The following is a 27,891-nucleotide window of genomic DNA, read 5'->3' on the forward strand; positions in this document are numbered from 1 at the left end:
TCCCGGTAATGCGGAGGGGCGGCGGCGGCAGGCGAACGGTGTCCATTCTGCAGGATGGTGTGAGACTGGTGGAAGGCTTATCACTGGTAGGTAGGTCTCAGAAGTACTAACATCCCTCAACTACTGGTACCATGAAGTGTTGGGCACTGTGGACTCGTGAAGCAGACATATGCCACCAAGACTGAAGATAGTTCAACACTATTTTATTAACTACTTATAAAATAATAGACATACGATAACTGTGGGTTTACACAATGCTAGTTTAACTAGAGACCTGTGCCTGTCTGAACCAGTTGAACCTCTCAGCACGCGGTGTGAGTCTGTGCTATACTTGATGAGCTCTTGTGCTTCTGAGAGGCAGCATCCAGAATGAGCGGGAAAAGTGATGCCCTCTGCCTTTATAGCGCGTGTGTTCTAACTGGTGATTGGCTGCGGTGTTTGTGCATGTTAATTGGTCCAAGTATATGTCCATCAGTATGTGTCTGCACCATGATATACTGGTATATATTATGACAACCCCCCCCCCCCCCCCCCCCACCCCCCCCCACCCCCCACCCCGCTCACCCCACCTCCATAAATGGCTCCGAAGTGGAGATGGTCGATAGCTTTACATTCCTGTGGGTCACCATCACTAACAATCTGTCCTGTTCCACTCACATTGTTGCAACAGTCAAGAAAGCCCAACAACGTCTCTACTTCCGATGGAACCTAAAGAAATTTGGCATGTCAGCACCGACTCTCACAAACATCTACAGATGTGCCATAGAGAGCATTCTATCCGGCTGCATCTCAGCTTGGTATAGCAAGATCGGCCCAAGATCGGCTTGCTCAGCCCAAGGTCGCAAGAAACTGCAGAATGTGGTGAACCCAGCCCAACGCATCACAGAAGCTTTTCACCCTCTCACTGAGCCTGTCTGCACCTCCCACTGCCTCAGGAAGTCAGACAGCATTGTCAGAGACCCCTCCCACCCACGCTTTGCAATCTTCCAGATCCTTCCGTCAGGCAGAAGGTAAGAAGTCTGAAGACCTGTACATCCAGACATAGGAACAGCTCCTTCCCACAGCTACTAGACTCCTCAACAACTCTCCCTCAGACTGATCTGCTCCCTGTAAGAACACTATTCATGACACCCTATGCTGCTCTTGCTCATGTATTTGCTTTGTTTGACCCTTGTTCTGCACTGTAAATAATCACTATTTGTCGATTTACTATTTGCCAATGTACTTTGTCGATTATTCTTTTTGTCTACTATGTACGCACTGTGTACGTTCCCTTGGCCACATAAAAATACTTTTCACTATGCTTCAGTACATGTGACAATAAATCAATCAATCAATCACCTTGGGCTGGCTTTTTCAAACCAGATTGGGTTTCCGACATCTGGAACAGTTTCCAATCCTCTCCCCATGTTGCTACGTGTTTTCTAAATGCCAAGTGCCCAATTGGCCCAGTGGTGGAATTGACATTCAATTAGTTCCAATTGCTTGGGAAAGGCCTGGAGGCGGGATAGGGAAATGGAGTGCCTGTTGAAAAGTTGACTGGCAACAATGACTGGGCTTGCCATTCACCGAAGAGATGGCACAGGAATGTTTGCAGAGGGACGATATGCGAATTGTCAGGCAATCAAACATGGCCTCTAGTTTTGCTGATGCCTTTTTTGAAGTGTTAACTGCCAATATCACTCAGGAGTGACAGTTAATCGCAGTGTATCAGATAGACGTAATGTGCCCAGATACACCTAGATAATGGTGGCTGCAGAGATCACTAGTTGATGGAGGACATGGGTTCAATGGCATCAAAGAGTCAGTGACCTGTTAAGTTTTGGCTAAGGTGAATGGGAAGCTATACCTGGGCTCCAAAGAAGTGTCATATTGGATTCAAAATGTTAACTCTGCTTCGCTCTCCTCAGATGCTACCAAACCTGCTGAGGTTTTCCATCACTTCCTGTTTTTATTACCTGGTTGATAGGCCTCTGCACATGACAACATGCAGGGTGAGTGCGTATAGTTCTCCCTTACATTGTCAGAGCAAGTCGCCAGATGAATCACGGAAAGTGGAGCTGAGTCCACAAAAGATCAGCCATGATCTCATTGAATGGCGGAGCAGGCTCGAGGGGCCAGATGGCCTACTCCTGCTCCTATTTCTTATGTTCTTATGTTCTCTTATTAGCCAGCATCACATATGGGGAGTAATTGAGAATGGATTGTCCCTGAGAAGTGCAACAGGTCATGTCAGCATCCTGGTTAAGTACTGGAGGCCAGGCTGCTCACATATCATTGTCTCCTCATACATAGACATAGAATTTACAGTGCAGAAGGAGGCCACTCAGACCATCGAGCCTGCACCAGCTCTTGGAAAGAGCACCCTACCCAAGGTCAACACCTCCACCCTATCCCCATAACCCAGTAACCCCACCCAACACTAAGGGCAATTTTGGACACTAAGGGCAATTTATCATGGCCAATCCACCTAACCTGCACATCTTTGGACTGTGGGAGGAAACTGGAGCACCCGGAGGAAACCCACGCAGACACGGGGAGGATGTGCAGACTCCGCACAGACAGTGACCCAGCGGGTAATCGAACCTGGGACCCTGGAGGTGTGAAGCAATTGTGCTATCCACAATTTTACCGTGTTGCCCCTCTCATCTTGCAGGAACAAAGAGCTCTCAACAGTCATGCAATATCTCTAATGGATGGTGGTGTGGTGTCACTCTGATCAACCTGACACTGATGGAAGAGGCAACATTGAACTTTGCAAGGGTACCATTGTGGCAGACCATTGGTGATGGAGATACTGGGAGCTGTGAAGAGTAAAGTCATTTTATCATCTCGCTGCAGGAGAAGGACCTGGAGGAAACTCTTGCTGCAACTCTGTTCCTTCTCCTGCTCCTATTTCTTATGTTCTCCTGTTAAGTTCCGGGAGCCTCAGAGATAGATGTGTTTCCAAATGTGAGAGATCCCTGAGGTATTGAAGAGGCCTGGACAGATATAAGAGGAGGTCATTTATTTATTTAATACATCCATAGTTACAGAGCCAATCAACAGCTTTGTCAGTGGCTAGGTGGAGATCTTCAAGCCCGCTTTCAAGTTTAATAAGCGGACACTCCTCCACAATGTGAGTCATTGTTTGTACTGCAGTACAGCTGCAGCCCTGGATGGATTTGCTGTTCCCATTTATGCTAGTTGGCTGCATAGAGGATTTGGCTATTCTGGAAATTAAATAAAGGGCCCACTGTCACTATGGGAGATCAATGCCAAGCAGCCAGTTAGTGGGTCTATGATGAGAACATGGTTTCTAGTTTTCCCCTCCCAATCCTCTTGCCAAAGTTCCTCAGCTGTTACTCCTTAGTGTGGTACGCTCAATCAATGGGTGGAGTGAGGGAAGGCACAATGCTAGTAGGTTGAGGAGGTCATCAAATGATGGCAGGCTTGGATTGGAGTAGATTTTCTCCAATAGCTTGCCTGTAGCAATTACCCGAATGATGTGGTAGTGCTGGGGGCGAGGTGGGGGGTAGGTGGGTGGGGCATCAGGGCTGGGAGGCAGGGGTGAGTTGGTTGAAGGGTACACATTGTTGCATTGAGCTGCACATTAATAAGTTTGATGTGGGCAGATTGGTATCATATTGAGGTGCAGTATTTTGGAGTTGAGTATGTAATGGCAAGAGCAGAGCTTCTTCTACCTCAGAGCATGAGGTACCAGCTATTTTCCCGAGGAGGCTGTTGATGGTGTAAATTCTTTCTGGGGTCTTGATGAGGTGCTATTTGTGCGTGAGGATTCTACCTAGTTAATCAAGTTGGCGATTGTGCTTCAGTCTCTGGCCATCCAGGGTGATGTTCCCCTGACTAAGCCATCTGTCATCTGAAGATGTCATCTTGAATAAATGAACATCCAGGAATGGGTTGGAGCTTGGTCGTTGTTTTACAAGTTGAATAGGGTTGGGGCTAATTTAAAATAATTTAAATAAAATAGAACATTTTCACCATTACAATTCAATGATTTGAGTGCTGGAGCCCTTCCACTGAGAAAGTGACCAACCTCCTGGACAACGATGTGCAACATCACTCTGATTGGAGGCACAAGCAACACACTAATGTTCTCAGAAAGATTGAGACAATTGACTGTTTAATGTCGATAATAACACAAAAATGCTTTGAGTGGATGCCATCCATGTCCTAGCTGCCAGAGTATCATGAAAAGGTTGAAGCAGTTGAAAAGGCTGATAAGGGGGCCAGCCAGTCAGTTCCATTGCTCCACCCTATCCCCATATGTCCCTGTAACTTTATTTCAATACACTTGAAGATCCAATTTCATTGATCTACTTGGTTTCCGCCACCTTTTTGGGAAGCAAGGTTCAGGTCATGGCCACTCGCTTTGTTAAGATGCTTTTTCTCACATCCTCACTTCATCTGACTAAAACCTTAAATCTGTGCTCACTCGTCTTTAGAAACTGCCCACCATCCACAGTTGTCAATGGTCAAGCAGTCAACGGAGGTGCGACGGATGTTGGCAGCTGTAGTAATCCACGGGAGGTAGGAGTTCCGTCACCACACCAATATTTATTTACAATAACGATATTACAGGAGCAGCTACAAACAGTGCTGCTAGCAGTCCAGTCAACTTAAGACTGGCTCACAAAGCCTACACAGGTGATTATATGGGCCACCCTCAATGAGCTATCATTGAGGGAGCTCATACTCCAATTGGCCAACCAATAAAGCCAATTGGAGTTCATTACAGCAGCACACTGTAATTATGTTAATCAGGTCTGAGGTCCCAAGGACTTGAAATGAAATGAAAATGAAAGTTGCTTATTGTCACGAGTAGGCTTCAATGAAGTTACTGTGAAAAGCCCCTAGTTGCCACATTCCGGCGCCTGTTCGGGGAGGCTGTTACGGGAATCGAACCGTGCTGCTGGCCTGCCTTGGTCTGCTTTCAAAGCCAGCGATTTAGCCCAGTGTGCTAAACAGCCCCTCCTAGACTTCCTAGATGGCAGGTGTGCGCGTTGCCTGGCGAATATTTAAAACTCTCAGAAAGATCTTAAGGAAATTATGTTCCCACATTTTATCAAAGAAGGCAATTAATTTGTCCAAAATCTTTTTTTGTTCTGTGACAATGGCAGAATATCAAAAATGAGATCATGCCGACCTGGATTAACATTTAATTCTTCAAATATATAATACCAGTTCATAAAAATGTTTAATAAGGATGCATCTTTTGCCTATTTCCTATTTTTTTAGTTTGGACCATTCACAACATACGTTTTCGCTTGTTCTTCATCTCCATTCTCACGAATCATGCAATCGTATCTTGTAATTAAATGACAGGAAGTCATGCAAGTTGGTATTTAACATCCACTGCAATGGATTCCTATATTTTACACGGCAAAATAATCTGAGCTGGAAGGGAAAAGGCAGAATTTTGATCCCCTTTCTTTCCTTATCTCAAAACAGCCGCTTCATATTTTGGTCACACAGACTTTAATCGTGAGTTTGTTTGGGAATGAGTTTCCTCAAGATTCTCCAATTCATCTTCCCCAGCTGTAAGAACCCTGGAGAAAATGCGCAAAAACAATTTGCACAGTTTTCTTGGGGATTCCACTGTTCTTCCAGTGAAGTTACAGCGAACAGGTGAGAGAAGCCGCAAATCCATCTCCATTTTGTCGGCCATCATTAAATGGAAACATTTTTACATTGATTCTTTTAATACTATATTTTAATTTTGGACATGGAGAGGAAAAGACATAAGAAAACTCATCTAGAGATTTTCAAGGAAAATAATTTAGTGTTAGTGCCGTTCTGAATGAGACTGACAGTCTCATTCAGAATGGCAATTTGGAGGGCAGACACTGAATGTCGGTTCAAGAGATTATTAGGCCCATAGCAGAGAGAGGCTTAATTTCTCTTCATCAAGATTATTCTGTTAGATTTAGAAATGGACGCATGGTACTGAATGTTGAAAAGTACTGAAATCTCTCAGCTAGATAAGCATGAAAATTCATCAAAAGGCAGAATATTTCACAATCAAAAGCCTTAAGGGGAATTAAATTGGTTAAGCTTGGCAGTTGGCTATCTACAACCGGGCATAAAAGCCAGCTTTAAGTTTAAGTCTGTTCTACTGACATCACAAATTGCTGCATACAACTAGCAACATAAAAATGGAACAAACTCTATAGTGATAACAATGGCTGGCTACAGCAAAGAGAACTTCTAACCACAGATGAGAAGTGAAGTTCCAATCAGCATGTTGCTGCTTCATGCCACTTCACAATTTACAACCCCATCTCAGAGTTAATTAAATACACAATTCAATTTTCAGGTTAATTTGGTTTTTATCCCATGGACATATCGTCGCTTAACCCATAGAATTTGAGGTTCAATTGAGTGCTTCCAGCATTCCGCTTTTATAATATTTCTGCAGGGGAAGAGGGCTGGTGTAGCGAGCGTAGTGGAAAGATTCAGCCATTCCATTCGATATCAGACTTAGCATAATCCAATTTTTTTTTCTTTTAAGAAGGTTTTTTGCATCTTCATCCAATGTAAATTTTATTCAGTAAACATATCGGGAAGGCAGTTTGCTCACCAGTGAAATAGAAGGAACTAAGGATTCAGAAACAGAAATGAATCCATAGCTAAAGTAAATGTTGGCCCGTTAGAAGCAGAAGCAAGAAAAATTAATTTGAGGAATGAATAAATAGCAGAGGCACTGAACAAATATTTTAAGGGCGGGATTTTCCCATCTCACTCACTGTGAGATTGTTGTGGGGGGCGGAGGGGGGGAGGAAAAGGTCCATTGACTTCAATCGGGAATTTGTGATCCCGAAAAATATCCCAGATTTTGTGTCTGTCTTCATAGTTGAAGACACAGGTTTCAAGGTCGGAATAGATGGTAAGATAGGGGTTAAAAATAGTGAGAAAATTAACATCAGCGGAGAAAAGTATTGGCAAAACTTGAAGGACAAAATTCCGACAGATCCCCAAGATCTGATGGCCTACATCCTCAGGCTCTAAAAGAGATAGCTGCAGAAAGTGGTTGTGGTGGCTATGATTTTCCAAAAGTCCTCAGACTCAGGAATTGTCCCATAAGATTGGAAATTAGCAAATATTACGCCACTCTTCAATAAAGGAGGGAGGGAAGAAACCATGAACTACAGGCCAGATAGCCTAACATCAGTCACTGGGAAAATGCTCGAATCTATTATTAATTCTTCACGATGCACTCAGAAAAGCATAATATGATTCGAGCAATTCAATGTGGGTTTACTAAAGTGAAACCCTTTTTGGAAAATTTATTAAAGTTTGCTAAGGATGTAACTCGGAGGTTAGATAGAGGGGAACCAGTAGATGTAGTATACCTAGATTTCCAAAAGACATTCGATGAGGTGTCACACAAAGGGTTAATGGGCAAGATAGGAGTTCATGCAGTTGGGGACAGTATTTCAGCATGAGGAGAGGATTAACACATAGAAAACAGATAGTGAGCATAAATTACGGGGCAGCACGGTAGCACAGTGGGTAGCACTGTTGCTTCACAGCGCCATGGTCCCAGGTTCGATTCGCAGCTTGGGTCACCGTCTGTGCGGAGTCTGCACATTCCCCCCCTGTCTACGTGGGTTTCCTCCAGGTGCCCCGGTTTCCTCCCACAAGTCCCAAAAGACGTGCTGTTAGGTAATTTGGACATTCTGATTTCTCCCTCTGTGTACCCGAACAGGCGCTGGAATATGGCGACTAAGGGCTTTTCACAGTAACTTCATTGCAGTGTTAATAGAAGCCTATTTGTGATAATAAAGATTATTATTATTATTAAATTAGGCTTTTTCAAGTTGGCAGGCAGTGCATAGATTGCAAGGATCAGTGCTGGAGTGTCAGCTATTTACAATTTATATCAATGACAAAGACCAAAAGCCAGAGAATAATGTATCAAAGTTTGCTGATGATACACAGTTAGGTAGGAAGCTGTGAGTACACAGAGAGGCTACAAAGCGATATAGACAGGTTAAGTAAGTGGGTAACAAGATGGCAGATGAAGTATAATGTCAGGAAGTGTGCAGTTATTCACTTTGGTTGTAAGAATAGAAAAGCAGAATATTTTTTAAAAGATGTGAAACTTTTAATTGTTGATGTTCAAAGAGATTTTGGTGTGCTCATCCAAGGAATGAAGAAAGTGAGCACACAGGTGCAGGAAGGCAAATGGTATGCTGGCTCTTATTGAAACGGATTAGAGTACAAGAATAAAGAATATAGATGGACAAAGTTTTGGTGAGATCATGTCTGGAATACTATGTGCAGTTTTAGTCTCCACATTTAAGAAAGGATGGGCTTAGGGCAGCACGGTGGCACAGTGGGCTAGCCCTGTTGGGCTTATATGCTCTGGAAATTAGAACAATGAGGGGTGTTCTCACTCACACCAACAAAATTCTGAAGGAGGTTGACAGGGTGGACACTGAGAGATTGGACGTGATTGAACGGCCATGCTGCGCACGGAAAGCAGCGCTCCACGGGAGACCCTGATCCCGGGATCTGACAACGACGTTGCAATGTAAATCCCTCCCATTGTGGGAAGGATCACTTTTTGGTAAATCTGCATATTAGAACGAGGCATTTAGTCTCACTTTAATGTGCAGATTCCCACGGCAACCGAGGTGTCACCTCGGAGACATCGGCCGAGCGCCGTTCAGTACAGGTCTCCACAAAAGGAGACCAGACAGAAAGGCACCCATGGGGGTCTCCAAGGGGACTGGAGACCCCCAGGTGCATGACTTAGGGAAGGGTGGTACCCAGGCACTACTGATGCAAGTTGGGCACCCTGGCAGTGCCAGCCTGGCATGCTGGCAGTGCCACTTGAATGCCACAATGACACTGCCAATATACTTAGGTGGCACAGCAAGCTGGCAGGGGCACGGCCAGGATACATGGTTGGCTCTGCCAAGGTGCCAAGTTGGCATTTTCTATGTGGCGGTAATTGGGCGGGGTGCTCTGCGTGAGTGTTGGGGCAGGGAGGCCCAGGTATCCCCTTATGGTGAGTTGGGGCTATGAGAGGGTTGGAGGCCATTTAGAGGCCTCCAGAGATTGCGACGCCCTGCTCTCTCACTATACTGTGAAGTTCCAGCAAGCAGAGCTCCTCAGTACAGAAAATGGCGCTTTGTGTGGCCTCGGCTGTGCGTTCCTCGCTGAGGCACCCTATCAAACACGACTGATGTTTGATAGCATTGTGTTTATCTGCACTGTGAGAACCAGGGTGGTACTATTGGTGCCACCTGAGCACCCACCCTGGCAGTGCCACCTGGATGCCTGCCTGGCACTGCCAAGGTATCCAGGTGGCACTGCCAATGTGACGTTGGTGATCGGGCCGGGGTGCCTTGTGCGTGCGTTAGAGGAATGTAAGTGGGGGGGGGGGCGGGGGACCCTTTGTGCTTTGGGGCTTGGAGGGGGGGTGTCGGGTGTCACGTCGGTGGCTACAGTGATTAGAGTGCAGGGTTATGTGAGTCCTCGGTTGCGCTCTCCCTGCTGGGGCCCCCGATTGAATCTGAATGCCTTTTAATAGCACTGGGAGACATGAGGCTAAACGTGCTTGCTATGGGACTTTGTTCCCATTTAGATTAATAATGCCCAAAGTCATTTCTTGGGGCCTTGGGGAGATTCTCCCTGTTCAAGGTCATAATTCTTTCATCACTGGGGAGCTGAACTCTGCGGCCTGACCTGCTCCTCAGAGATCATTCCACCATTTTGAAAGGCTGCCTAATCTCAAAGTGAGCTTGAGGGTCCCCCACAGCCAAGGGCAATATCACCCCACAAACACATAGGCATTTCCTACCCCCATGTGAGCTCATCCTGACATGGGTTCGCTTTTCAGGTCTCGCCATGCTCCCTTTTGTCCTCTCCTTTCAGGACCCCCGCACTTAAAACACCCAACCTTCATACCCACGCCTCTCCCTCCCCCACATTTCACAGATCCCTTCATCCCTCCCCTCAGGCTCCATCCCTTGGCAGTGTCACTCTGGCACCCGGGGACCCTGCCACTGCCACCCTAGCACATTGACAGTGCCACTGTCAGTCTAGCAGTGTCACCTGGGCACATTGGTATCACCAGGGTGGCAGTGTCAAGGTGCTAGGCTGGCAATGTCAAGGTGCTCAGGTGCCAGAGGGCGGGACAGGGCGCCACCCTGCACTGTCCCTTGACAGTGGTCTCAAAGGCCTGGGAAACCCCCCAGGTGCCATTATGCTTGATCTACATTTATGTGGACCAGTACAAAATGACGCCTCGTTGAGATTTGCTGGGAGCCGTTAGTTCCCAGGCAGCAGGAGAATCCGATGCAGACATGATTAGATGAGCTAAATGGCTCATTTAAATATGCTGATCTGGATCTCTTCCAGGGCGGTGAGACCCAGATCGTGATGACTTGCGAGGATCGGTTGAATCTTGCAAGACGTCTCAAGTGTCGTTCATTTTGCGAGAGGCCTCTCATGAGATTGAATAGTCTAATCACGTCACCAAGTCGGGCGCAATGAGGACGGTAAATCGCGGCAATTACTACAGCTGGGGCAAAGCTAATATTCTATACAAGTTCAACAAGATTTACCAGAATGCTGCCTGGACTGGAGGGCATGTCTTATGAAGAGAGGTTGATTAATCTCGGGCTTTTCTCAATGGAGCGAAGAAGGCAGAGAGGTGACTTGATAGAGGTGTAGAGATGAGAGATATGGATAGAGTGGATAGCCAAAGACTTTTCCCCAGGATGGAAATGGCTGTCTCAAGGGGACATAATTTTAAGGTGATTGGAGGAAAGTATAAGGGAGATAAGAACATAAGAACATAAGAACTAGGAGCAGGAGTAGGTCATCTGGCCCCTCGAGCCTGCTCTGCCATTCAATGAGATCATGGCTGATCTTTTGTGGACTCAGCTCCACTTTCCGGCCCGAACACCATAACCCTTAATCCATTTATTCTTCAAAAAACTATCTATCTTTACCTTAAAAACATGTAATGAAGGAGCCTCAACTGCTTCACTGGGCAAGGAATTCCATAGATTAACAACCCTTTGGGTGAAGAAGTTCCTCCTAAACTCAGTCCTAAATCTACTTCCCCTTATTTTGAGGCTATGTCCCCTAGTTCTGCTTTCAACCGCCAGTGGAAACAACCTGCCCGCATCTATCTTATCTATTCCCTTCATAATTTTAAATGTTCCTATAAGATCCCCCCTCATCCTTCTAAATTCCAATGAGTACAGTCCCAGTCTACTCAACCTCTCCTCATAATCCAACCCCTTCAGCTCTGGGATTAACCTAGTGAATCTCCTATGCACACCCTCCAGTGCCAGTACGTCCTTTCTCAAGTAAGGACACCAAAACTGAACACAATACTCCAGGTGTGGCCTCACTAACACCTTATACAATTGCAACATAACCTCCCTAGTCTTAAACTCCATCCCTCTAGCAATGAAGGACAAAATTACATTTGCCTTCTTAATCACCTGTTACACCTGTAAACCAATCTTCTGTGACTCATGCACTAGCACACCCAAGTCACTCTGCACAGCGGCATGCTTTAATATTTTATTGTTTAAATAATAATCCTGTTTGCTGTTATTTCTACCAAAATGGATAACCTCACATTTGTCAACATTGTATTCCATCTGCCAGACCCTAGCCCATTCACTTAACCTATCCAAATCCCTCTGCAGACTTCCAGTATCCTCTGCACGTTTTGCTTTACCACTCATCTTAGTGCCATCTGCAAACATGGACACATTGCCCTTGGTCCCCAACTCCAAATCATCTATGTAAATTGTGAACAATTGTGAGCCCAACACGGATCCCTGAGGGACACCACTAGCTACTGATTGCCAACCAGAGAAACACCCATTAATCCCCACTCTTTGCTTTCTATTAATTAACCAATCCTCTATCCATGCTACTACTTTACCCTTAATGCCATGCATCTTTATCTTATGCAGCAACCTTTTGTGTGGCACCTTGTCAAAGGCTTTCTGGAAATCCAGATATACCACATCCATCGGCCCCCCATTATCTACTGCACTGGTAATGTCCTCAAAAAATTCCACTAAATTAGTTAGGCATGACCTGCCCTTTGTGAACCCATGCTGCGTCTGCCCAATGGGACAATTTCTATCCAGATGCCTCGCTATTTCTTCCTTGATGATAGATTCCAGCATCTTTCCTACTACCGAAGTTAAGCTCACTGGTCTATAATTTCCTGCTTTCTGCCTACCTCCTTTTTTAAACAGTGGTGTCACGTTTGCTAATTTCCAATCCACCGGGACCACCCCAGAGTCTAGTGAATTTCGGTAAATTATCACTAGTGCATCTGCAATTTCCCTAGCCATCTCTTTTAGCACTCTGGGATGCATTCCATCAGGGCCAGGAGACTTGTCTACCTTTAGCCCCATTAGCTTGCCCATCACTACCTCCTTAGTGATAACAATCCTCTCAAGGTCCTCACCTGTCATAGCCTCATTTCTATCAGTCGCTGGCATGTTATTTGTGTCTTCCACTGTGAAGACCGACCGAAAAAACCTGTTCAGTTCCTCAGCCATTTCCTCATTTCCCATTATTAAAACTCTCTTCTCATCCTCTAAAGGACCAATATTTACCTTAGTCACTCTGTTTTGTTTTATATATTTGTAAAAACTTTTACTGTCTGTTTTTATATTCTGAGAAAGTTTACTCTCATACTCTATCTTACTCTTCTTTATAGCTTTTTTCGTAACTTTCTGTTGCCCCCTAAAGATTTCCCCTGTCCTCTAATCTCCCAGCAATCTTTGCCACTTTATATGCTTTTTCCTTCAATTTGATACTCTCCCTTATTTCCTTAGATATCCACGGTCAATTTTCCCTCTTTCTACCGTCCTTCCTTTTTGTTGGCATAAACCTTTGCTGAGCACTGTGAAAAATCACTTGGAAGGTTCTCCACTGTTCCTCAACTGTTCCACCTTAAAATCTTAGCTCCCAGTCTACCTTAGCTAGTTCTTCTCTCATCCCCTTGTAATCGCCTTTGTTTAAACACAAAACACTAGTATTTGATTTTATTTTCTCACCCTCCATCTGTATTTTAAATTCCACCATATTGTGATCGCTCCTTCCGAGAGGATCCCTAACTATGAGATCATGAATCAATCCTGTCTCATTACACAGGACAAGATCTAGGACTGCTTGTTCCCTCGTAGGTTCCATTACATACTGTTCTAGGAAACTATCGCGGATACATTCTATAAACTCCTCCTCAAGGTTGCCTTGACCGACCTGGTTAAACCAATCGACATGTAGATTTAAATCCCCCATGATAACTGCTGTACTATTTCTACATGCATCAGTTATTTATTTGTTTATTGCCTGCCCCACCATAACGTTACTATTTGGTGGCCGATAGACTACTCCTATCAGTGACTTTTTTGCCTTACTATTCCTGATTTCTACCCAAATGGATTCAACCTTATCCTCCATAGCACCAATGTCATCCCTTACTATTGCCCGGATGTCATCCTTAAATAACAGAGCAACACCACCTCCTTTACCATCCACTCTGTCCTTCCGAATAGTTTGATACCCTCGGATATTTAACTCCCAGTCGTGACCATCCTTTAACCATGTTTCAGTAAAGGCCACTAAATCATAGTCATTTACGATGATTTGTGCCATCAACTCATTTACTTTATTCCGAATACTACGAGCATTCAGGTAAAGTACATTTATGTTGTTTTTTTTTACCTCTGTTTTGAATCTTAACATCTCCAGTTTTATTCCTTTTGTTATTACTGTGCCTATTCACTGAGCTCCCCTCAGTCACTGTACCTTGTACTGTCGCCCTTTTAGATTTTTGACTATGTCTTCTCTGCCTTGCATTTTTCCCCTTACTTCCTTTTGCTTCTGTCCCTGTTTTACTACCTTCCAACTTCCTGCATCGGTTCCCATGAGGTGCCAGAGGTAGGTTCTTTACACAGAGAGTCATGGGTGTGTGGAATGCCCTGCCAGCAAAGGTGGTGGAGTCAGAGTCATGAGGGACATTTAAGCGACTCTTAGGCACATGGAGAATCTAAATAAAGTTGAAAGAAGGTTACATTTTTTGATTGAGTGGGCAGCAATAGCAGAGGAAAGACCATCAGCTGGAACATAATAAAGTGGGCCACCAGTGCGAGAGGAAAAGTGCAAAAGTGTTTATCTGCGTGTTTTATTTCCTCTTACTGAGACACACACTGCATATATTGGTGGAGAAATTTGTTTGTGCAGAGCATTGAAAAACACCTCATGAGCCCTGCAGGTTAATCAACATTACATTGGGAATCAACACTAGTCTGCCATCAGTGCCACCTACACAAACAAATTTCTTTCCCATTGACTTTGCATTTTCTTTAAATACCTTGAGAAACTGCAGAGGATAACGTAGGATTGATTAAATAGTGCGTGCAACACAGAAACAGGCCATTCAGCCCAACCAGCCCATGCCAGTGTTTATGCTTTTCTTCACCCTCCTGACAGCCTGCCTTATCTCAAACTACCATCATAATCATCTTTTCCATTCTCCCTGAAGTGCTTGTCCAGCGTCTGTTAAATGCATCTGTACGATTCACTCCAACTACTCTGCGTGATAATGAGTTCCACACTCTCATCATTTTTTTGGTAAGGTCCCACATAGGAGACTTATAAGAAGGAAACTGCGCATAGGATACAGGGTAACTTTTGAAAAGGTGGATTCAAAATTGGCTCAGCAGTATGAGACATGATGTGCTATGTACTCTGGGATAACACAGGCTGCAACTGGATGCAGCTTTAACCAAAAGATACTCCAGACCAATCTGATTTATTGAACCAGTAGCACAGTTAGCACAGTTCTCTATGAGTTCGACTCTCTGCTAACCTAAGTGTGGTTACTCTGTCTGACTGAACCAGACTAGCTCTTAGCCACGTGCTGGAGGTGTGATAATGTACACCGACTCACTCTGTAGATGTTCATCAGTGGAAAGAGGTGGAGTGTGAGTGCCTCGTGCCTTTTATAGTGAGATACCACCCCTGAGTGTCCTGCCTGCTCAATGGTCATGTCCTGTTCTCTATGTTCATTAGCTGCCTGTCTGTGCCTGTCTGTGTATCATTATCTGCATGTCTGCATGTCATGACAAGACAGAGGGTGATGAATGATGGCAGCTTTAGTGACTGGAAGCTTGTGTCCTGTGGCGTACCACAAGGATCAGTCTTGGGTCCCCTATTGTTTGTCATTTATATAAATGATGTGGAGATTTATATAAATGACAGAGATGACTACATAGGGGATAGGATCAGTATTTTTGCAGATGACACAAAGGTTGGCCAGGTGGTTAACAGTGAGGTTGAGTGTCTTGGGTTACAGGAAGATATAGACGGGATGGTCAAATGGACAGAAAATTGACAGGTGGAATTTAACCCTGGAAAATGTGAACTGATACACTTTGAAAGGAATAATGTGACAAGGAAGTAGTCAATCAATGGCCTGACACTGGGAAGTTCTGAGGAACAAACGGACTTCAGACTTTGGCGTGTTTGACCATAGAACTTTGAAGGCAGAATGGCAGGTTAATAGGGTGATGAAAAAAGCATATGGGACACTTGCCTTTATCAATTGAGGCATAGATTACAAAAGCAGCGAGGTCATGTTGGAGCTGTATAGAACTTTGATGAGCCCACAGGCCACTGTGCACAGTTCTGGTCACCACATTATAGGAAGGATGTGATTGCACTGGAGCGGCTGCAGAGGTGATTCACCAGGATGTTGCCTGGGATGCAACATTTAAGCTATGAAGACAGGTTGGATAGGCTTGGATTGTTTTCACTGTAGCAAAGACTGAGGGGTGACCTGGTTGAAGTGTACAGATTATGAGGGACATGGACAGGGTGTATAGGGATCAGCTGTTCCTCGAAGTTGAAGGGTCAGTTCCGAGGGGACACAGGTTCGAGGTGAGGGACAGGAGATTTAGGGGGGATGTGAGGAAAAATGTTTTTACCCAGAGGTTGGTGATGGTCTGTAATGCATTTTCTGGGCGGGTGGTACAGGCGGGTTGCCTCACATCCTTTAAAAAATACCTGGATGAGTACTTGGCATGTGGTAACGTTCAAGACTATGGGCCAAGTGCTAGTAAATGGATTGGATTTGTTTATTGTCACATGTACCGAGGTACAGGGAAAAGTATTTTTCTGCGAGCAGCTCAACAGATCATTAAGCACATGGGAAGAAAAGGAAATAAAAGAAAATACATAATAGGGCAACACAAGGCATACAATGTAACTACATAAGCACCGGCATCAGATGACCCATACAGGGTGTAGCGTTAATGAGGTCAGTCCATTAGAGGGTCAGTTAGGAGTCTGGTGATAGTGGGGAAGAAGCTGTTTTTGAGTCTGTTTGTGCGTGTTCTCAGACTTTTGTATCTCCTGCCCGATGGAAGAAGTTGGAAGAGTGAGTAAGCCAGGTGGGAGGGGCCTTTGATTATGCTTTCCCCAGGCAGCGGGAGGTGTAGATGGAGTCAATGGATGGGAGGCAGGTTCGTGTGATGGACTGGGCGGTGTTCACGTCTCTCTGAAGTTTCTTGCTGTCCTGGGCCGAGTAGTTGCCATATAAGGCTGTGATGCAGCCAGACAGGATGCTTTCTATGGCGCATTTGTAAAAGTTGGTAAGGGTTAATGTGGACATGCCGAATTTCCTTAGTTTCCTAATGGGATTAGGTAGGCAGGTCATGTGCCTTTCATGTGTCGATGTCGCTCGATTGGCTGAAGGGGCTCTTCTGCACTTATTATTCTGTGACTCTGTGAAATAAGTTTTTTTTCTAAATTACATATTGGATTTCTTGGTGACCATCTTATGTTGAGGGCCTCAAGTTATGTTCTTCCCCATTAGAGGAAACATTCTCTCTGTATCCACTGAGTCCAAAGTCTCTCAATTTTAAAGACCACTATTCGGTCAGCCCTATCACCTTAAAAAGGCAACATTTTGACCATTCATTTTGTTTACTGTCCTTTTCTGAACTTGAGCATCAACCCCACCCTTTTCAATTTTCCTTCTATTTATTTATTGTAATTTGAAAAAGCATCGGAAGGTCTAAATCTTCTGTCAGTTACTGTTTTTTTAAAATCCACCAAACCAACCTTTTTATCCATTCTTCCCTGCCTGAACCTCGAGTATTTTCTTCGCCAGCAGAAATCGGAATGCCCTAATGTCAATGGCCAGACTGCTCAACTACAGACTTATTGGTGCCTCGTGGCTGCCCACAGCGGTCAACTGGCCACTATAGTTTTTTAATATTCTTTTTTTATATAAATTTAGAGTAACCAATAACTTTTTTCTAATTAAGGGGCAATTTCGCGTGGCCAATCCACCCACCCTGCACATCTTTCAGTTGTGGGGCAAAACGCACGCAAACACGGGGAGAATGTGCAAACTTCACACAGGTGGGACCCAGAGTCAGGATCGAACCTGGGACCTCAGCGCCATGAGGCAGCTGTGCTAATCTCATACAAAATTTTAGCACTCTGTCATAGAAACGTAGAAAATGGGAGCAGGAGGAGGCCATTTGGCCCTTTGAGCCTGCTTCACCATTCATTATGATTAGGGCTGATTCCCCAACTCAGTAACCTGTTTCTGCTTTCTCCCATATCCTTTGATCCATTTAGCCCGAAGAACTATATCTAATTCCTTCTGAAAACATACTAATGTTTTGGCCTCAACTCTTCCAGTGGTAACGAATTCCACAGGCTCCACCACTCTCTGGGTGAAGATATTTCTCCTCCTTTCTGTCCTAAATGGGCTACCCAGTATTCTCAGAATGTGACCCCGTGTTCAGGACAACCCCACCATCAGCTGATGACCAGTTCAAATTGTTCACTGCTTGCTGGAAATATAAAGTTTGTAAAATCCTCTCGAATACACTTATTTTGCCTGAAGTGTTCATGCCTCTTCACAGGAAGTGGGACGAGGTGATGAGGTGGACTGCCTAATGAGTGTTAATTACCAAGTTCACGCAGGTGACTGAAACACTCAATATTAATGTGCTGACTGCAAGCAGGAGGTAGAGCTAATTATACGAGATTGCTCAACCACCAGTGCGTTAATGTAACCATACTGGCTTTCACAGTTGCTTTCAGTTCAAGGGTGTAAAGAGACGATTTCTGGCCAACTGTTACAGTCCATTTTGATTCATTGCTTTGTCCATTTCTCAGTATCCTGTTTGATCCACCTTAGTGCCAGTTTGACTTTCAAAGCCATTAAGGCTCCACAGTTTCTTAGCAAATATCTGCTTCACTAGGTACTGGATGAACCCACGTGAGTGGAAATGTCCAATTTCATATCTAAGGTTGCCCTCAGAGATATAGGCTCAAAGGCTCAGAATTACTGAAGCTTTGCAATGTTTTAATGGCCTGAATCTTTGATATGTGAAACTGCAAACAGCTCAATTAAATTACTGATATGCCTTGGGACCCTATGGATGTCAGGAAGGTTAATCAGGAAGTTTAAGTTTTCGATTGCAAGTTTTACCTTGTCTGGATTGCTGCATGTGTCACAATGATAGTGAGATCAGATGGCCAGAACCAGAGAGACTTGGGCTGTTTGCTCTGTACTTATTTTGGTTTTTACACGGTTTTGTTCAGAACTTTTTTTAGTGGCTGCAAAGCCTCGTGAGGAACAAAGTAAAACAACTGAAATGTCAAAACTGCCAGCACCACAACAATGCTCACTACCTCTTTGACAATGTTCACCCTTCCTCCCCCCCGCAATAGACAATGTTTCCGGAATGTTCACCCCAGCCTGAGAATGCTCACTCTACTCCCCCTTCAACCCATTCCTGTCAATGTTCAAACCCCCAACCAACAATGTTTTATCCCTCCATCCTCACCCCCGAAAAAGTACAACCCTCCCTCTAAACAATGATCACTCCTCATCCACCAGTCGCAGAAATGTTCCTCCCCACCCTGAGAAAGTGGAAAGTATCATCGTTGTCAGGGAGGAAAGGTTTTCAGGGAGGGGGAAATGAGCATTGTTTAAGGTGAGGGTGGATGGGTGAGCCGGTGGGGAAGTGAACATCATCAGTGGAGTGATGGTGTCATGTGAGAATACCTTTAAGAAATGGGAGTTTATAAATGGGTATGTATATAAATATCTGCAGTGAGAGTACCTTTAAGAAATATGTGTTTGTTACTGCAGTGATGTCAGAGAGTGGGTAGAGCTGAGCTATCTTTCTGTCAGATTTTTACTTATGTTTTAGGCTGTTTGCTGCAGGGTGTGTTTTAGTTTAGTTTTCAGAGCTGGATTGCTGCAGTCACAGCCAGAAGGTGTATTAGAGTCTCTTTCTGTAATCTAAAGACTGTAGGGGTGATTCTCCCAAATGGAGCCCAAGTGTTCGCGCCGTCGTGAACGGCGAGGTGCGGAGAATCGGCGCCACTTATGCCGGCACGGTTGGCGGGCAGCGGCCGCGGGCCGCTGGAATCGGCCGCGCGGATGCGACAGAGTCCCGCCGGCGCCGTTCATCCCTGGTCGAACGTTCAGGAGGGGCGGCCTGTGGGGGGGGAGGGGTGGTCCGTCCCTGGGGGGGGGCTCCATTCACGCCGCTCCAGCCTCCCTTCCCGGCGCCAAATGTGCGCCGCTCCAACCTGCACATGCGTGGGGGACTTGTACCACGCGCCGGCCCCGACTCAACATGAGGCACGGGGGGAGAGTCCAGTCCGCCGATCGGTGGGGCCGATCGTGGGCCAGACCCCATCGGAGGCCCCCCACAGGGACCGAGACACCTCCCCCCCCCCACAGTCTGCCCCTCTGACCGTTCGCATAGAGTTCCCGCCGGCGGCGACCAGGGGTGAACGGCGCCGGCGGGATTCTGTCGCATCTGCGCGGCCGCTCAACCTATCCAGGCCCCGGCAATTCCAGCGGCCGGCACCGCGCCAACCGCATCGGTGCAAATGGCGCCAATTCTCTGCACCTCGGAGAACCATGCGCCGGCGTGAGGCGTTGTGGAGTGGTTGCAGCGATTCTCCAGCCTGGCACGGAGCTCGGAGAATCGCCCCCTGTAAATCGATCCTGGTGATTTAAAACTAATAACAGTAGTGACTTTAACCTGATGTGCTTCTGGTAAAATGTGTTTTAAGTCTTATGGATGTGAAAAGGAAAGCTTAAAGGATCGCCTCGAGTTCTATACCTTGGGGGTTGTATTTGAATTAAAGGTTGCTAAGATGTTCACTGTATGTTTTAAAAACGTTAACTTGAGTTCATAGAATAAACATTGTTTTGCTTTAAAAAATACTTTTCCATTTCTGCATGACCACACCTGTAGAGTGGGCCGTGTGCTCCCCATACCACAATCTAGTAAAAGTTGTGGGTCAGGTGAACTCCATGATACACTTTGGGGTTCTCTAAATCCTGGCCCATAACAAATTGAGGGCTTGAGGGGGATAAAAGTCTATCTATTGGATTGGCTACCAGAGGTTGTATCTGGGACATATGAGGAGGTGAAAAAATCCATCTTCAGTGCATATGAACTAGTGCTTGAAGCCTACAGACAAAGGTTTAGAAATTTAGCGAAAGAATTTGGTCAAACATACATGGAGTTTGAAAAGATCAAACAGAGTAATTTTGATAGGTGGATCAGGGCTTTGAAAATGGACCAAACGTTTTGGAGGAGTTTAAAAATTAAATTCCTGATGTCATGAGAACTCATGTGGAAGAGCAGAGGGTTAAAACTGTGAGATTAGCAGCAGAGATGGCAGATGATTATGAATTAGTTCATAAATGAAAGCTTGGTTTCCGACATCAGTTTCAGCCTGTGAGGGATTGAAATTGGGGACATGAGAAATACTCAAGTGGTAAAGGTAAAGGTGATCTGATGGGAGATAATAAGGAGAGTGTACCTCAGATTTAAAAAGAAATCCAGGAGGGTGGAAAAGAAATGAAAAATTTCAAATGTTTTCACTGTGATAAACTAGGCCATGTAAAGTCACAGTGTTGGTGATTGAAGAAAAGCACTGGGAAGCCTGATGTGGTAACAGGATAAGACAGTGGGATTTGTTAAAGTGGTAAAGGAAAGCCCAAGTGAAGTGAAGGAGGTGCAAAAGATTGTACAGTCTGATCAAGAGATGATTGATAAGAAGGTGCCAGAGATCTTTAAAGAATTAACTTGTGTGGGTAAAGTTTACTCATGTGCATCAGGAGGAGCAGGTAAAGAAGTCATAATTTTAAGAGATACGGGAGCTAGTCAATCTTTAATGGTAAGAGATGAGGAGTTATGTCATCTGGGAAGAATGTTGCCAGAAAAGGTGGTAATATGTGGAATTCAGGGTGAGAGGCATAGTGTTCCATTATATAAGGTGAGGTTGGAAAGTCCAGTGAAGAGTGGGGAAGTAATAGTAGGAGTAATAGAGAAACGATCTTGTCCAGGAATACAGTTTATCTTGAGTAATGATATAGCTGGATCGCAGGTGGGTGTGATGCCTACTGATAAGCCAATGGAAAATCAGACAACTGAAGTGTTGAAGGATGAATATTCTGGGATTTTTCCGGATTGTGTAGTAACAAGGTCGCAAAGTCACAGGTTAAGACAAGAGGAGGAATGAAAGAGTGAAGGTGAAGTTGAAGTGCAAGTATCAGAAACGATTTTTGATCAGATGTTTGGAAAAGAACAAAAACAGGTGGAGGATGAGGCGGATATTTTTAGTTCAGGAAAATTGGCAGAGTTACAACAAAAAGATATAGAAATAAAACAGATGTATCAGAAAGCATGCATGGAGGAGGAATCTGAGTGTATACCAGAGTGTTCTCACCGTAGAAGTGATGGCTTGGTGAGAAAATGGAGACTTTTACATATGCAGGCGGATGACAAGTGGGCAGAAGTTCATCAAGTAGTGTTGCCGGTAGGGTACAGAAATGAGTGGTTGCGAGTTGCACATGAGTTACCAGTGGAAGGTCATTTGGGAATAAGGAAAACTCAAGCTAAAATCCAGAAAACAGTTTGATTGGCCTGGACTACATAAAGCTGTAGTAAAATTTTGTCAATCATGTCACACATGTCAAATGATATGGAAACCTCAAGCAGTGATTAAAGCAGCACCCTTAATACCCATTCCAGCATTTGAGGAACCATTTACAAGGGTCCTAATTGATTGCATAGGGCTGCTTCCTAAAACAAAAAGTGTGAATCAATATCTTTTGACTATAATAGATGTGTCTAGTAGGTTTCAGAGGCCATCCCAGTATGTAATATTACAGCTAAAAGGATTGTGGAGGAGTTACTCAAATACTTTAGTAGATATGGACTACCCACAGAAATACAATCGGATCAAGGATCGAATTTTACCTCAAGGTTATTTAAAGAAGTTATGGATAACTTAGCAATAAAACAATTTAAATCAACTGCGTACCATCCAGAATCGCAGGGAGCGTTAGAAAGGTGGCATCAGACATTAAAGACAATGTTGAGGGCTTATTGCCAAGATTATCCAGAGGATTGTGATAAAGGAATTCCATTCGTACTGTTTGCAATTACGGATGCACCTAATGAGTCAACCAAATTCAGTCCTTTTGAACTAATCTTTGGTCATGAGGTAAGAGAACCACTTAAATTGATTAAGGAAAAATTGGTGAGTGAGAAATCGGAAATTACATTCTTGGATTACGTGTCAAATTTTAGGGAACGATTAAATAGAGCAGGTGAATTGGCTAGACAACTTTTAAAAGCGGCACAAAAAATGCTGTAATGAAACGGGTAGCACACAAGAAATCCAAAGTTCGTAGTTTTGCATATGGAGATAAAGTTTTAGTGTTGTTACCAGTGGTAGGTGAACCTGTAAAAGCAAGGTTTTGTGGACTTTAACAGATTGAAAGGAAATTAAGTGAGGTGAATTATGTGGTAAAAACGCCGGATAGAAGGAAGACTCACCGTGTGTCATGTGAATATGCTTAAAAGGTACTTTCAAAGCATAGTACCTTTCAAAGGAAGGAGAGAAAAAGGTGAGGTTTTAATGATTCTAACTCAAAGTGCCTAACCAAATCCAGATGACTGTGAATTTGACATACCTCAATTAAATTGGAAAACAAGGATGTTCTTAAAAATTGGGATCAATTTTGGAGTTACCTTCCAGAGGAAAAGCGGACTGACCTGAAAGAGTTATTGATATCACATGGGCAAGTCTGTGGAGATAAATTGGGAAGTACTAAAATGGCTATACGTGATACAGATGTGGGAAATGCTGTTCCTATCAAACAACATCCATACAGACTTAACCCTTTAAAATTGGCACAGGTTAACAAAGAGATTAAGAGTATGCTTAAAAATGGCATAATTGAAGTGGGTTGCAGCCAATGGAGCTCACCCATAGTGATGGCACCAAAACCAGACGCTACCCAATGGTTGTGTGTGGACTATAGAAAGGTTAATGCAGTTACAAGAACGGACTCTTATCCTATCCCACGTTTAGAGGATTGCATTGAGAAAGTGGGACAATCAGCTTTTATTTCCAAACTGGATTTACTTTAAGGAGATTTTAGCTTTTGTGACTCCAGACGGTATATACCAATTCAAAGTTATGCCAGTTGGCATGAAAAACGCCCCAGCCACATTTCAACGGTTAATTAACAAAGTTGTTTCAGGATTACCCAATCGTGCAGTATACAGCGACGATCTGGTAATTTTCAGCCAGACATGGAAAGAACATTTAAAACAACTGATGGGGTTATTTGATTGACTTCAGCAGGCGAGTTTGGTGGTAAACCGAGCCAAAAGTGAATTTGGAAAAGCCCAAGTCACTTTCCTTGGCCATACAATCGGACAGGGTCAAATGGTCACACGGAATGTGAAACCAACAGTTATTGAGGCATTTCTGATACCCTCAAGACAAAGGGAAATAATGCGAGTTCTTGGCTTGAGTGGATTTGATCGAACATTTATGAGTGATTGCTCCACTGATGAACTTGCTGAAGAAACGTCGAAAATTTCAGTGGACAGTGAAGTTTCAACATGCATTTGACTGCCTGAAAGCTGTGATAACCAATGCTCCTGTGTTGGAGAATTACAAGGGACTCTGTGATCAGAATGAACTAATGCATCTGACTTTAAAGAGAAATGCCAAGACGCAGAGGAATGGGTGGATCATGCAGAGACCTTCTTTTTGAAAGAGACTGTCCATCGAGAAGGATTTCAGTTGGAGGAAGAAAAACAAAAAAAAATGGACTATTATTATACCCGTTTGCATGTGTTTTTGTTTCAACAAAAAAGTATATTTACTGTATGCATTTCTTAAAGAATAGTGAAAAGGTGAAAAATTAAACCATCTTGAAGTTGATGGTTTATTTTTGGGCTGGTTTAGCACAGGACTAAAGAGCTGGCTTTTAAAGCAGACCAAGACAGGCCAGCAGTACGGTTCAATTCCCGTACCAGCCTCCCCGAACAGGCGCCGAAATGTAGCAACGAGGGGCTTTTCACAGTAACTACATTTGATGCCTATTTGTGACAATAAGCGATTTTCATTTTCATTTTTCTTTTTTCTTTCTTGGGGGAGGTGTCATGTGTGAGTACCTTTAAGAAATGGGTGTTTATAAATGGGTATGTATATAAATATCTGCAGTGAGAGTACCTTTCACAATTGGGTGTTTACTACTGCAGTGATGTCAGAGAGTGGGTGGAGCTGGGTGGTCTGTCAGCTTTTTACTTTCATTTTGGCTGTTTGCCGCAGGGTGTGTTTTAGTTTCGGTTTCAGAGCTGGAGAGCAGAAGTCACAGCCAGAAGGTGTATTAGAAGTCTCTCTCTGTAATCTAAAGACTGTAAATCAAATCTTGGTGATTTAAACCTAATAACAGTAGTGACTTTAACCTGATGTGCTTCTGATAAAAAGTGTTTTAAGTCTTATGGATGTTAAAAGGAAAGCTTAAAGGATTAGTTAGTGTTGTATTCGTTGGGGTTTGTATTTGAATTAATGATGGCTCAGATGTTCACTGTATGTTTTAAAATGGTTAACTTGAGTTCACAGAATAAACATTGTTTTGCTTTAAAAAATACTTTTGAATTTCTGCTCTATCGCACCTGTAGAGTGGGCTGTATGCTCCCCATACCACAATCTATTAAAAGTTGTGGGTCAGGGGGGCGGCACGGTGGCACAGTGATTAGGGGACCCGGGTTCGAATCCCGGCCCTGGGTCACTGTCTGTGAGGAGTTTGCACATTCTCCCCATGTCTGCGTGGGTTTCACCTCCACAACCCAAAGATGTGCAGGATAGGTGGATTGGCCACGTTAAATTGCCCCTTAATTGGAAAAAATGAATTGGATATTCTAAAAAAAATTTTAAAAAAATAAAAAGTTGTGGGTCAGGTGAACTCCATGATACACTTTGGGGTTCTCTAAATCCTGGCCCATAATGATGGAGTAGGGTGAAGAATATTAGGACATTGTGGGGGGTGGTTGAAAATGTTGGGAGGTGGTGGGTGGGTTGGGTGGTGTTAAACAAAGTTAGGGGGAGGGGTTGAGCACATGTCAGTGGGGCACATTGTCAGAAGGTCAGGCTGTGTTGTTTTGGAGATTGACAGGCCCATTTGAAAACTCTTCAATTCAATGAACTGAGGACAAGCGTTAAGGGATGTGTCTTCAGTCTGTGATGGAAAGGTGGGCGCAGTCTCACTTGTCACTTGGCTGAGTGTGTCTGTCACTGGATTCAATCTGCAGCCAGAACTGTAAAATGTTTTTGTTTGCTTTGGTGGCAGATTCTGTGAACTCACTCCTTCCTGGTTTATGAGGTAATTATGGTTAATTTAATAACCCATCTCATGCCTAGTACCAAAGAGAAACAGAAACTTGTCCCTCATTCTGTTCACCAGCGAATGCTCTGTTCCCCCCCACTGCTGGCATCATTGTTGTAGGCACATTGTTGATTGACGCTTCCTCCTCTCCATTTGCAAATGCTCACCATCCTGCTCCTGATCTGCTGCCACCCCCTTGCTGCCTTGCCAACCCCTCTCCCATCATGCTCGCAACCCCTCTTGCCGGTTTGCTGATCGTGAGAGAGGAAGTGGGGGGGGGGGGGGGGCTCGGGAGCGGAACAGTGAGTGGGAGGCAGCAGGAGGCAACAAGGGGTGGCGATAGATGGGGGGGGAGTAGCAGTGACAACAAATAGGCAGCAAAAAATCAGGGATTGGGTGGTAAACAAGAGATGCTGAAAAAGCTATTCTTTTAGGACTGATGCAGGCAGCTAGACGGGACATCACTGAGAGTGATGTCGCAGGCACTGCATGTTTGCCAGCACAGTCTATCGTAAAATAAAATAAATAAATAAATAATCTGTGTCAAGGAAGAGGTCATCAGCTTTTTACCACCTGAAGTCCATTGCCATTCTATTTTACGCTTTATAACACCAGGCTAGCAGCAGTCTGAGAACAAATAATTTCTGTGGGATATCCCCGGCCCTGATGGTAAGAAACCCCAGTTCAGGAAGGAGAGTGGACAATCACAATTTGTTCTTTACCCTACAGCCAAACATTAATAATAATAATCTTTATTGTCACAATTAGGCTTACGTTACCACTGCAATGCAGTTACTGTGAAAAGCCCCCAGTCGCCACATTCCGGCACCTGTTCGGGTACATTGAAGAAGAATTCAGAATGTTTAAATTGCCGAACAGCACATCTTTCAGGACTTGTGGGAGGAAACCGGAGCACCCGGAGGAAACCCACACAGACACGGGGTGAATGTGCAGGCTCCGCACAGACAGTGACCCCAAGCTGGGAATTGATCCTGGGACTCTGGTGCTGTGAAGCAACAATGCTAACCACTGTGCTACCGTGCAACTCATGTGATATGACAACTGTAAAAATCGTCAGTGACCAATCTACTTCAAACCAGTAACTGCAGAAATGTGTACGCCAATATTTTTTTGTTTAATAAATGGGGTTATAGAATAAAAACAGTAAATATTGGAAATACTCAGCAAATCAGCTGGCATCTGTGAAGAAAGAAGTAGTGTCCATGTTTTAGCTCAATGGCCTTCTGTTAAAACTTCTTTCAGGTTTCCAGCATCCAAGACATTTTGCTTTTGTACCTGGATTATGGGTTGATATCCTGGTCTAAACTGCCTCTTTGTGAAAGGCAGTTTGATACTCAAATGAGAGGGAAAATGTAATAAAATGGTGTTATGATCCCATTGAGGGAACCATAAACCATAATAAATATATTTACTGAATAAAAGCAAATCACTGCTGGAATCTGAAACCAAAGAGAAAATGCTGGAAAATCTCAGCAGGTCTGGCAGCATCTGTAGGGAGAGAAAAGGACTAACGTTTCTAGTCCAGATGACCCTTTGTCAAAGCTTTTACAAAGGGTCATCTGGACTCGGAACATTAGCTCTTTTCTCTCCCTAAATTTATTGAATGATTCCCAAATAAAGAAATTACGAACAGCATTCCACTTTTTGCAGCTATGAGTTTAACACAAATCAAATCCACATAAAATGAATTAACAGGGAAATTGCCATTGGCATGAACTATAAATTATATATGGACAAACAGATAGAACAAAATCGATCCCACGGGATGATAAGCATTTGTATCACACCCTGCCAAAAAGTGCAATCTCCCAGCCTCTCCCAACTCGGTTCCCAGAAAGTTGGATTTCTCACTTTTCTCCCTCAAAGGATTTGGTCCTTGAGACACCTGCAATAGTAGCTCCACTTCAGCTGGAGACAGCTGGCACCCAAACAGCAAACTCCTGCAGAATCACCTTAGCTAGGCTCAATGTACTCAGGTTCCCCAGAGACTTCTTTACCTTCTCCTTCAATAAACTTTGTTAAATGGTCTGGTCAGCTCTGGCAAAACTGAAGCATAACATTAGAATTAAACAAAAAATAAATTTAGAGTATCCAAGTCATTTTTTTCAATTAAGGGCAAT

The 27,891-nt window shown here is 44.1% G+C and overlaps 1 protein-coding gene across 1 annotated transcript in view; it reads right to left on the reverse strand.

The window, feature by feature from the left end:
• Nucleotides 1-27,891, reverse strand: part of LOC119962094 (low-density lipoprotein receptor-related protein 1-like) — a 2,271,162-nt gene that overhangs the window by 981,408 nt on the left and 1,261,863 nt on the right.

This window comes from Scyliorhinus canicula, chromosome 2 (genome assembly GCF_902713615.1).
Source record: "Scyliorhinus canicula chromosome 2, sScyCan1.1, whole genome shotgun sequence".
NCBI lineage: Eukaryota > Metazoa > Chordata > Chondrichthyes > Carcharhiniformes > Scyliorhinidae > Scyliorhinus > Scyliorhinus canicula.